Genomic DNA, 12,742 nt, shown 5'->3' with positions numbered 1-12,742 from the left:
TTATATCATCTTCTTTGACTCCATTGAGTGGGAGGGATCACCTCTTTCAGCTCCTTATTCCAACCCTCCTTTATTCCTCTCTAGAGGCTTCAACAAGCAACTGCCCGTCAAATGTTTACTGGAAGAGGAAGTGGTAGCTCTGAAATGACAGCTCTGAAATTGCACAAACACCTGGACCAAAGTTTGTTACTAGTAGATCTCTGACCTGCATGCAACGGCATTTTTTTCTAGGGTTGTAAGGAATGCTTCTCCTGCAATGCTTCAAAGTTTGCCAGGACATTATCATTGTCAGCAACCGCTCCGCTCCGTCCACTCCCGGAGTTTGTATGCAAAGCCCAGCCCATTTTCCCAAAAGAAGACCTTGTCTGGCTGCTTCCGTATGTTGGTTGAGGCCTCTATTGTTGGGTGTGACAAGGAAAACTGAAAACGCCCCAATGAAACCCCTCATTTTTAATGTGAACAAAAGCGCACAAGCACGAACACTCGCTTTCTGGCCCCCACCTTCGTGCCTCTACAATAAAGAGACACAGAAGTGCCTCGTCTTGGTTTCCCTTTCAAGGTTACCCTAGACCCTTCACCCAGTCCTGCTAATCTGACATAAGGGAAGGGTTACAGTTCCTAAGACATATCTGGAAAAGCCTTGAGGCCGGAAACAAGTTTCCATTTCCTGCAGACATGGAGGCATCTCATATTTGTTATCACCTAAACCCCCTCCAAATGGGCATCAAAAGTGGCTTGCAGCTGGCTAGAGACACTTTCCTACTGACCTTGGAGAGGGTCTTATCAAAGTACAAGGAGTTACATACACTGGACACAGTTGTCACAAAATAGGGCATTGTTTTAAGTAGAATAGTTACGTTTATGGAAAATGTAGAAATATGTCATCAATAGGAGATGTGAGGAGGGAACTCTCGGGACTTCATTGGAGGGGACTGGAATGTTATAAAAGTATGCTGATGTGGATGATGGCTAGAGTTTCACCATTGGGTGAGCTGTTCTCCTACGTATGTAGTAAAATAAAGAGCCTCTACATCTTGACTGGTTGTTGGAGTCATTCCTTCCCCATCGGGTTAAGGGAAATTTCCCTAACAATCTGGTGTCAGCAGTGGGATCCAAGCAAGTGGTGTGTCGCCCCAAGAGCAGGACAGGACGAGGTGAGTTTGCATCGTGTTGTTCCTGCCCGTGCTGTCTTGGTTCTTCGGTGTGCCTTGAGCTGGATCCTGCATCCACCCCATCTGGGGAGGGGGAGGCCGAGCGCAGCAGCCATCCCAGGGCTTCTGGAAGAGGTGAGTAAAATCACTCTTTGTCGCTCTGCCTGGTTCTTTGGTGCTGTAGGCAGGCTCCCTCAACCCATCCCCCTTTCCTTCCTGCTGCTCCAGGCACAGAGGCTTTTCCTGGAGAGAGGAGACATCCTCCGAATTTTTTTTAGAGATACCTAGGCGAGGGACCTCAATTTGTTAAAATCCTGGGGGGCTCCCGAGGAGCCATAGGGTCCTCCTGAGTCAGAGGGGTTCCCTCACCCCGCGGGACCTCATCCTGAGCCTGTGGAGGTCCCTCAGTGTAGCCCCCGGGGAGTCTGGTCTTTTGGGTTACCCCTCCCCCCATTCAGGAGGGGGAGGGGATCACTTTGTCCCCTTTTGGTGGTTTTTTCCCCTTTTGAGTATTTTTTCTGAAATTGTTTTTTTTTTTAAATGGGGACAACCTCCTCAAAGTGCACCCCCTTCGAGAGGGGAACACCATCAAATTTTATGTGCACCAACTACGGCCTGTGTGCGACCCGATACGTGGAAAGATGGAATTTCTACACCCTTGACCAGACCGCCGAGCAATTCCCAGTCAACGGAAATTTTGATCCGGATGTTTTAAAATATCTTTGAAGTAATCTAGAAAGCTTTCACATAAATCAGTTAAAGGCTTTATGCCTCTGGGAGGCAGAAGCTGAGAAGTGGCATCACCAGTCCGTCACCGCCTCCCATAAAGCAAACTTAGAAACTGAGAAGACAGCAGAAAATGCCCTGAAGACAGATTTTGAAAAGCAGAAAGTGGAGGTTGAAAAATTGAGGGGCATGTTAAGAAATAGAACTGGCACCTGGGCTGGGAAGGGAGCGATTCCCGACTTGCCCCCTTCGCCACCCGACTTGTTGGATGACTGGTCTCCTCCAGTCAGGCGCCCCCCTGGTCCCCGCAGCGTTGCCTCTGGCTTCTGCAACAGCTCCGCAGCCTGCAGCCTCCCCTCCTTCTGTCAGCCCTACCCTTCCCTCTCCACCTCTGGCTGTGGCTGTACAGCGTTCCCCAAAACCTCTCCCCACCTGCCCAACACCTTTCCTCTCTTTCTGCCTCTCTGGGGAGCGCTTTGAGCACCTCCCCAAACTCTGTCATGCTTTACACGTTTGAAGCTGCCGCAAACCCCAGCCAGGTTGGGTTCTCGCATTCTGTACCCACTCCCAGGGCTGGTGCCAGACTATTTTGTGCCCTAGGCAAGGTGAGCTACTTGCACCTCCCCCAAAAATAATAATTGCCAACTTCGATTCAACTATTCAAGAAGAGTTCTGAACTATTATATTTTCCTTTTATTATGTTTTTTTCTTAAAAGAGCTAATTTGTATAAAACAGTGACCCTTAAAGGGCAGTACTGAACCCTTTGAGGCCTGCGCCCTAGGCGGCTGCCTAGTGGACCTAACGCTAGCACCGGCCCTGCCCACTCTGCTTCCAGCCCGGCAAGCTCAGTCCAGCTCTGCCTCTCTTGCTTTCTCTGCAACCTCAGTTCCTAATGAAAAAGAGCAAGTGGGCAGGAGCAGGTGGAGGAAACATTGGGGCCTGCTCCAGTTGGACTCCCCCCCCCCGCCCCCACAGGGCTAACTGTCATCTTGGCCCTGTGGGGAAGAAGAAAGAGCAAGGGGGCAGGAGCAGGTGGAGGAAACATCAGGGCCTGCTCCAGTTAAAATCCCCTCCTTCGGAAGCAGGACAATCCCATCAGCCCTGTTGCCAGTCTACTTAATTTCTCTCTCTCTCTTTTCCCCCTTCCTTCCTGAAGAGGGAAGCAAAGGTACATGCAGAAACGGGGCTCAAATGGACAAAAGCCCTGCCCATAGTAACCCTCCAAATCCAACCCCCCCCAGGGAAAACATAGGCTGTCCCTCTTTGAGATTCTGACAGGGAGGCCCTATAACCCAGGCATGACCCCGGTGCTGGGGGATGCTAATGCCCTGCACCACCATTCCCTTGTGGAATATTGCAAGGGCTTGACTAACACTCTATTCAGAATATTCAGTTACAGGTAGGTGAAGCGCAATGAAAGTCACCCAAGGATCCTGCGCATTTCCTGATGCCAGGAAACTGATTCTACATGAAACGGCACCAGAGGAAGCACTGCCTGGAACCCAGGTGGGAAGGCTTGCATCAGGTCCTGCTAGTCACCGATATCACCGTGAAAATAGATGGAGTCGATCCGCCTACCACCCCGAAACCAAAGAAACTTCACCCCAGAGCGGCTCCTGATGACCCAGAGATGCAATGGAGCTGCCGCCAGATGGGGGACCTTAAACTTCACTTCCAACAGCAGGTAAAGGCCAATTTACCAGGTGAGGCAACCTCCAGTGCGCCCTGGGCTGGTAGAGGGTCAACCAGCGACCCCCTTGATCTTCAATCTGCTATGGCTGTTTGCCTTTGTGATCCCAGTTTTCTTTTGGTTCCTCCCTGAGCCGGCGACAGGCTTCCCCAACCACAACCTGGCATGGAGACTGTCTCAGAAAACTGCTGAGGCTACGAACAAGACTAACTGTTGGGTCTGTACCCACATGCCAGTCCATGCTGAGGGAGGCATCCCGACCGCCCCGCTTCCCCTGAATGCCAGCCAAATGAACGCCCTGGACCCCAAAGCTATCAACCTGGACTCAATCTGGGATGAGAGGTGCTGGAGTGCCAATGAACACATCCAGCTGCATGCTAAAGTAAAGGGGCATTTTTGTTGGGGTTGCAATGAGACTGGCATTTGGTTGGGTCATAGGGAATGTGATATGAAGTATGCACCCCAGGGGGCCACCACTTCAGTGGGAACATGGCTCCCTGGGCTCCTCCCTTCCTTTTTTGGATATTACCGACTGTGGATGGAAAGAGGCGTTTGCCAGAAGGAGTTCACCACCCTAGCAGGTAATTATTTCATCTGTGGGAAAAGAGCCTATTAGTCTGTTACATAGGCATCTTGATCCCCGCCATTCATGCGACGCCTGAACTGCCCATGGGGAAGATTCACAATGCCCAGTCCTTGAGAGTCCAAGGTCTCGGAGCCCTTACAAAGGGGCAAGCAGGGCCGGTGCTACCATAGAGGCCGCTCAGGCGGCCGCCTAGAGCGCCAAGCTAAGAGGGGCGCTGGGCACAGCACTCAGGCGCATTGGCTGTGAGCCGGGCCAGCCTGAGGATTCAGCTGGGCCTGGGCAGGCGAGATGGCACCCCGCGCCCACCCAGCTGAAGCGAAGCCAGGGACGCTGGGGTGGGGGTGGGGCGGCTCCACGTTCAGACTTCCGGAATGCGCCCGGGGGAGAGAGAGAGAGAGAGAGAGAGAATATATGGGTGAATGGGGTGCAGAGGGGTCTTTGAGTGAATGCATGTGTTCATGCATGTGTTTGTTTGGAGTGAGTGATGCTGAGTGTGTGTGTGCGCGCACGCGCATGTGAGTTGGGGGGGATGATTTGGAGGTGATATTCCTATTAAATAATCCATTTTAGACCCATAGATGTTCCTTTCCAATTTGTTTGCTATAATTGGCATGACATATTTCTTGCACTTTAAAATAAATTTAACGGTTTCAAGTTTTGTGCTTAATTTTTCCAGGAAACATGTTCTTAAAAATCAAAGTTGGCATTTTGGGGGGGTGGGGGTGGGGTGAAAGTAGCTCACCTTGCTTAGGGCGCAAAATAGTCTGGCACCAGCCTTGGGGGCAAGTGGTGGTGGGCGTGCTGTTTCCCATGTATGGGGTGGGGAGAATCAGATCCACTGTGCTTCACCTGCTGTCAGTAATTGAGACAATGGCCAATGATGGCCTGGCTAGAGTGCAAAGGGAAATAAGGCAAATGGTTCTTCAGAATCAGTTGGCCTTAGATTACGTTCTTGCATTGACAGGTGGCGTCTGTGCCTTGATTCAGAAAGAATGTTGCGTGTATATCTCTGACCGTTCTGACGAGATCTTTGAACATGCAAAAAACATCCGAAAGGTGGCATCAATGGGGGAGGAGGAGGATTGGTTCATTTGGTCTTGGTTCACCGGGATCTTTGGGTCTTTTGGTACTAAAATCATCCAGCTTGTGGTGTTGGGTTTTCTTGTTATCATTTCATGTATTTTTGTGTTTTATGTGATTATTGTCCCAATCAAACTGTGTACCAGAAGCTGTGCCAAACCTACAGCTACAGTAGACACTCAGAAAGTCAGGCAAATGGTTTTGCGTGAGTTGGAAAACCAGGAGTGGAATTGTAGAGAGATTTTGTTGCTGATGTCTATTAACTAGTAACTCTGAAATGAAATGTGTGTAAGCATATTAGGGGTAAAAATGTCTACAAATGGGAGATTGACAAGGAAAACTGAAAACGCCCCAATGAAACCCCTCATTTTTAATGTGAACAAAAGCGCACAAGCCCGAACACTCGCTTTCTGGCCCCCACCTTCGTGCCTCTACAATAAAGAGACACAAAAGTGCCTCGTCTTGGTTTCCCTTTCAAGGTTACCCTAGACCCTTCACCCAGTCCTGCTAATCTGACATAAGGGAAGGGTTACAGTTCCTAAAACATATCTGGAAAAGCCTTGAGGCCGGAAACAAGTTTCCATTTCCTGCAGACATGGAGGCATCTCATATTTGTTATCACCTAAACCCCCTCCAAATGGGCATCAAAAGTGGCTTGCAGCTGGCTAGAGACACTTTCCTACTGACCTTGGAGAGGGTCTTATCAAAGTACAAGGAGTTACATACACTGGACACAGTTGTCACAAAATAGGGCATTGTTTTAAGTAGAATAGTTACGTTTATGGAAAAGTTTAGCCATTGGTTTATATGAGGTGAGCTGTTCTCCTATGTAATGAAGAGCCTGTACATCTTGACTGGTTGCTGGAGTCATTCCTTTCCTACTGGGTTTGGGGAAATTTCCCTAACAGGTGTCTTGGACTTCTTTTCCAAATACTGAGGCCAAAGTAGATAGACCTAAGTGGGGATCACAATGGTGGCTCACAGAAAAACAGGTTGAGAGATTGGGGTGTTCTTCTCCCCCCACCCCTACAGGCAATATAATTGCCTGTATCAAAATAAATGATCTGTGATACTCTTGCAAATTGTGCGGTCCTGTTGTGTCTTACTTATTGTGGCCCTTTGTCTGATTTGCAGTAAAGGATGGATGAGGATGGCCTCCGCACAATGTCTACATATGTGACCTACATTTGTTAATGTTGAGAGACGCTTAACACATAGGCCAAAACATCAGGAGAGCCACAAGCTGCCCACAGGGCTGGGCCGGGCTGGGCGCTTGATGCTATGAAGGCTCTGGGCCACCCCCACCTCCATTCACTCAGGTTCCCTGGATTGTACAGAGGGAAGAAGGCCTTCCAGGGTGCACAGGTGGGGTGGGTGCTGCTGCTGGGATGTATGAGGCAGTCCTTTGGGGGTAGGAGGGCAATGAGCCTGGTGGGAAGCGGCCTGGCAGGCATGGCTCCAGGGTGAAAGGGGGTGGGATGGGTCAGCTATGTTGCCAGGAGGAGGGGGTGGCCCCCAAGGGCTGCTTGGCCTCTGCAGGAGCCAGGCTGCTGTTCCTGTGAGGGGATCAGGTGTGCCTGAGTGTGGTGGGGCCCTTTCCCAACTTTTCTGGCATGAGGTTTCTGCCTAGATTTGGTCCTGGGCCCTTTGCACATAAATGCTGCAGTGGCTAAGTGCTCAGGGCACTGCTCTGTGGTGGCTGCAGTTTGGGTTTGAGTCCAGAGAGTTCCCTCTCTTTTGCCCCTGACACGGCCAGTTCTCTGGCATGCATACAAAAGGTGAAAGGACCACCCATCCTACCCCACCATGGGCTCCAGCCCCTCCCTGTTGCTTCCCCCCCCCCCCCGCCGCCTATTTGGTGAGCTATTGCTGCAATCCACCTGTGGTTTGGGCTCACCAGGTGGTCTGCCTGGTCCCCTCCCCCCTCCCTCCCTCCCTCCCTCTCTCCCTTTCTCTGCTAGGCAAAGGAGTCTTTCATTCCCTGGATGGGTCTTGAAGCATGGCCCTGACGAGGGGTCTCTGGAGGCCATGGCGCAGGGTGTGGGTGGGTGTGCCTGTGCACGTCCCTATGATGAGTTCGTAGGCTGCTGCGGCGTGGGTGTTATTTCCAGCACAGTCTCTGATGGTGAGCACTGGCAACATTTCCAGCATCTGCTGTCTTTCTGCCATTTTTGCATTTTTGGGTCGAGTGTTTTTCTCTCCTTCCTGAAGTATAAACCAGAGCGTCCATTTCCCCTGACATGCAGACACATGTCCAGACATGCATTCGCACACACAAGCACACATGCACACGCACCCCCTTTAGGACACCCCACCAGAAGCCCACCCGGGGGCACCTAGAAAAGGCCAATCAGCACAACAAAGAAGAGAAGGGATGTAGCCAGACGCCCCTCAGTAAAAACTCCATTTCCCCCCATGTAAGTAGCACTTGCCACACAAGCTAATCCTGTTGAATCCACATTGCTGGTTAGCTGCCAGGACAACACCATAGGTCAGTTTGAAATGACACCGGCCAGTTAAACTCAGCCAAGTCATTAGGACTGCCCCTAGCCACATCACCAATAAGGGAAGGGTTACACTCAAGTAGGCGAGTCTGTGCCTGTTTGCATTCTCTTTCCCTCCTTATTGTTTACTACAACTTTATTAGATTGTAAGCCTATGCGGCAGGGTCTTGCTATTTACTGTGTGGTCTGTGCAGCACCATGTACATCGATGGTGCTATATAAATAAATAATAATAAATAATAATAAAACACGTCTGGGAGCTGGGATTTCCCATGTGCTCATGGTGGCGACCATGCATCACCCCCTTGCAGTTCCTTCCTGTGGCCACTGCTCGAGAGTAACTGAGCATGCCCAAGTGATGTAACAGATGAAGTGGACCAATTAGATGGGGGCAAATGACATGTAACATCTGGACTATATATACTGTGATTTGAATGTGGCGCATCATGACTCTGAATTTCAGCACGAGCAAGAAGAGTCACCTTATTCTCCAGAGTAAATGTTTGGAGCCCAACGCCTTATCTGTGATCTTTCACGAGTGTTTCATTATTGGCTTTTGGCACACTCGGATTTGGCATAATTTATGCAACACTTCCTGGGCTGAGTGGACATAGGATACAGTGGCCATTGTGGTGAGGCGTACCTCTCCCGCCCACCTCCACCCCAGCATAATTGGAATATAGGATTCCTTGGCATAGTAAATTTGGCAATGAGGGTTAACAAATTAGAAATGCTGGCATTTTTCAAAGGTGACACCCCAGTGGTGGAAGGCTGTCTCCAGAGAGGCTCACCTGGCACCTACATGGTGGCCTTTTGGGCACCAGGCAAAGACTTTTTTTTCATCCAGCCTTTTTAGCCTTTCAGTTTTAAAAAATGCTTTAGGGCATTTTTGATTTTTGTACTGTTTTTATTTAGTTTTATTCTGTTTTAAACTTAAAGTTCCAATATTATGTTTTACTATGTACCACAATGTTTATGTAAATCCTTAGAAATCTTAAGACAGGGGTGGGCAACACATGGCCCCATGCAGCCCCCCGCGGTACCCTGAAATTATTATTTTTAAAAACAACCTGGCACTCCATAGTGGCCAAAGAGCACTAAAACAGACACCTTTAGCTTGTTTGGAGTATGCCAATGGAACCCGTTATCTAGGGAGGTTGTGGTCTCTCCCACACTAGAGGCATTCAAGAGGCAGCTGGGCACCATCTGTCAGGGATGCTTTAAGGTGGATTCCTGAGCAGGGGGTTGGACTCGATGGCCTTAGAGGACCCTTCCAACTCTATTATTCTATGATTCTAAATTTGACTGTTTTATTGCTATGGAACATTTTACTGTTAAACCTTGGCAGCAAATCAGTGATTTTAAAAGTTTTTTTTTTTAAATCAATATTGTTTTTTCAGTGGAGCCCATGGGAGTGGGGTATCCCAGAGGGCAAAAATAGCCCCTGGACCTCCCATAGTTGCCCACCCTGTGTTAGGATATCAAATGGTTAGAAGCAGTTTCAATAAATAAACAATATGACTTTATATGATGGTTTTATGGCTTGTTTTGTGAACCACCCAGAGAGCTTCAACTATTGGAAAGTATAGGAATGCAATCAATAAGTGAAAAGGTCTGGGTAAGATAGAGAAAGCTGAGCTTTATTTGCATACAAAAGTATTTACCCTTGCCCCGCAGGTGAAGAACTCCACAAGCTGCCAAAAGGAACGCTCTGTTTTCTAGGGAGCCTTTAAGGCTGCAAGGCCGCTGGCCGCAGTGCGCGTGCCCTAACTCACAGCTTCTGTGGCAGCAGCTCTCTACCTACCTGTAGCCTTTTATTTCCTGCAGCACTCTCTGCTGGCTGTTTGTGTGCATGCCCGGACTCTGGACTGAAGAGCTGTTTCGCTGCATCACCAGAACAAAGGTCCACCATCTCTTGACAGGGTTTTGTCCCCAACTGCTGCCACCGCCCTATTCTGGGGGTAGCAAAATCAGAAGGTAGCAGTTTTGGATGGCCTGGAAATTAACTAATTTCCCCTTGAGCAGAAGGTAGATGTAACATGTTCATGCCAGACTTATTGTTGATAATGGTCGCTTTTAAAAATCTTTAAAATGGACCACAATGTTTCTTGTCTAGTGCAAATGGTCCCACTTTGGAACAGGCTGTCTGAAATAGCAGCTTCTTAGAATCTGCCACCTCTGGACCACCTGTGGCAAAGAAGGTCCTTTACTTTGGGTTTACCTTAATTTGGGGGTTCAATAGGTGTCTTGCCACAAAATTGCAGATTGTTCAGAAGGTTGCCTTTCCTATCTTTGGACTGACAGTTGACCTTGCAAAGCTGTGGGGTGACTTTTAGGAGTTGACATGGGCACTGGCCTAAACCAAAGGTGATTTGGGGTATTTTTAGTAAAAGTTTGAGAAGGACTACTTGTTAAAATCTTCACCTGGATCACCACCAGCTTTCCTGGTGGCTCATGTCTTTGGCAGGTGGTAAGACCCACACTGAAAAAGCCCTCCTTGGCCCCCACTGTATTGGATAACTACCGGCCAGTCTCCAATATTCCACTTTTGGGCAAGGTATTGGAGCGTGTGGTGGTCTCCCAACTCCAGGGATTCCTGGATGAGACGGATTATCTAGATCCATTTCAATCTGGCTTCAGGCCTGGTTATGGGACAGAAACAGCTTTGGTCACCTTGGCGGATGATCTTCCCCGGGAACTGGACAGGGGGAGTGTGTCCCTGCTGGTTCTGCTGGACCTCTCAGCGGCGTTCGATACCATCGACCATGGTATCCTTCTGGGCCGCCTTGCTGGGATGGTTCTTGGAGGCACTGTTTTACAGTGGCTCCATTCCTTCCTGGATGGACGGACCCAGAAGGTGGTACTGGGGGACTCCTGTTCGACTCCTTGGCAATTGACCGTTGGAGTCCCTCAGGGCTCTGTTTTGTCCCCTCCATGCTATTTAACATATACATGAAACCGTTGGGAGAGGTTATCCGGAGTTGTGGGGTGCGGTGCCACCAGTACGCTGATGACACCCAACTCTACTACTCCTTTCCACCCAATTCCAAGGAAGCAGTTTCTGTGCTAAACCGGTGTTTGTTGGCAGTAATGGGTTGGATGAGGGCGAACAAATTGAAGCTTAATCCAGATAAGACAGAGGTGCTCCTGGTCAGTCGAAAGGCAGATCAGGGAATAGGGATTCAGCTTGTGCTGGATGGGGCTACACTCCCCCTGAAGACACAGGTCCGCAGCTTGGGTGTACTTCTGGATTCAGCCCTGAGCCTGGATGCCCAGGTTTCGGCAGTGGCCAGGAGTGCATTTGCACAGTTAAAGCTAGTGCGCCAGCTGCTCCCGTTCCTAGAGATGTCGGACCTGGCCACGGTGACACATGCCTTAGTTACATCCCGATTGGATTACTGTAACACGCTCTATGTGGGGCTGCCTTTGAAGAGTGTTCGGAAACTCCAGCTGATTCAAAGAGCTGCAGCCAGATTGTTGACCGGGGCAACGCCCCTGTTAAAACAGCTCCACGGGCTTCCAGCCTGTTTCCAGACACAATTCAAAGTGCTGGTTATGACCTATAAAGCCCTATATGGCTCAGGTCCAGGTTATCTGAAAGGCCGTATTCTCCCTTATGAGCCTGCCCATGCTTTGGGATCTTCTGGAGAAGCCCTTCTTTCAGTCCCACCATCTTCACAGGTGCGCTTGGTGGGAACATGGGAGAGGGCCTTCTCGGTGGCTGCTCCGGTGCTCTGGAACTCTCTTCCCGGGGAAGCTAGGCTGGCTCCCTCCTTGATGGGCTTTCAGAAGCAGGCTAAAACTTTTTTGTTCAAGCAGGCCTTTGGAGAATAATCCAGCCCTCCATCTATGTTAATGTCTTATAATTTTGTTGTGTATTTTTTGATTGTTTATGGTTTTGTTTCCCTCCCCCCCCCCCATGTATGTTTTAAACTTTGTAAGGCCGCCTTGAGGCCCAGCATTGGGCAAAAGGCAGGATACTACTACTACTACTACTAATAATAATAATAATGATGATGATGTGAGGACCCAGCTGCCTGAAAATGCAGTCTCTCCAGCTCTGCTACCTGCACCACTTGCAGAACGTCCAATGGTAGCAAAGTCAGACACATTGTTAGGAACAGTCAGCCAACGGATGTTGCCCCCTGGGACTGCAGAGCAGAAGGGAAGCCGGTGTGGGCCTTTAGCACCAGCCAGGAGACCAAGGGGCATTGGGAGGCAGCCCCCCACTGCCTCCCAGGAAGAAAACTGTGCCAAGGGGGAGGCCAGCCATCACCCAGAGAAGGTGCAGCTGCAGAGAGCTTGCTCGCCCCCTCCCTGCAAGAAGGGGCTCCCATTGCCAATTACCGAGCCTGGGAAGCTGAAGGGGAGGACACAATGGCCCCCTCTGTCAGCCAGGAGGAAAGTAACGGCTGAGGGGTTGCTGCATTTGGCATTTGTGGGTGTTTTATTATAATCTATTGTAGGCTCCTAGAAAGGCAAGGTGATGGTGGCAGTGATGGGCACCTATATACCACCTACAATAATAATAATAATAATAATAATAATAATAAAAAGCTGTAAAGCATCCAACACAAGACAAGCAGCAGTTACCCAGATTCCATCACTCTGCTGCCCTAATATTGGTGTCCACATAAGGGCAAATCCAAGTGACTTTATCTGCAAAGAGCGAAACAAATTGTTCACAGCAAGCTGCTGGGAAAGACATCAGCCGCTAGTTATCAGGATTCAGCCACCTCAAAGTGCTCTGTCCACAATGCTTGAATTTTGTGGTGCTGTGGCCAATGTCGGGCAGGCACTCATCATGACAATCCGCATAGCCCCGCCCCAAGGAGGGTCTAAAAATGCAAGCAAATGCATGGATCCATGTCTACAAGGCCCAACTCTGGCTGTCTTCACCTCCAGGAGGTCAGCCCTGTGGTCAGCATTGCGTTCAGGAGGAAGAGTATGTTTCCAGGGCCTTCTTAAGAACCTGCAATGGCAACTTATTCCAGAGGTGAGGAG

The sequence above is a fragment of the Elgaria multicarinata genome, chromosome 12 (assembly GCF_023053635.1).
Source record: "Elgaria multicarinata webbii isolate HBS135686 ecotype San Diego chromosome 12, rElgMul1.1.pri, whole genome shotgun sequence".
In the NCBI taxonomy this organism is placed as follows: domain Eukaryota; kingdom Metazoa; phylum Chordata; class Lepidosauria; order Squamata; family Anguidae; genus Elgaria; species Elgaria multicarinata.
The sequence above is the reverse complement of the archived record's forward strand: the minus strand, read 5'-3'. Positions refer to the sequence as shown.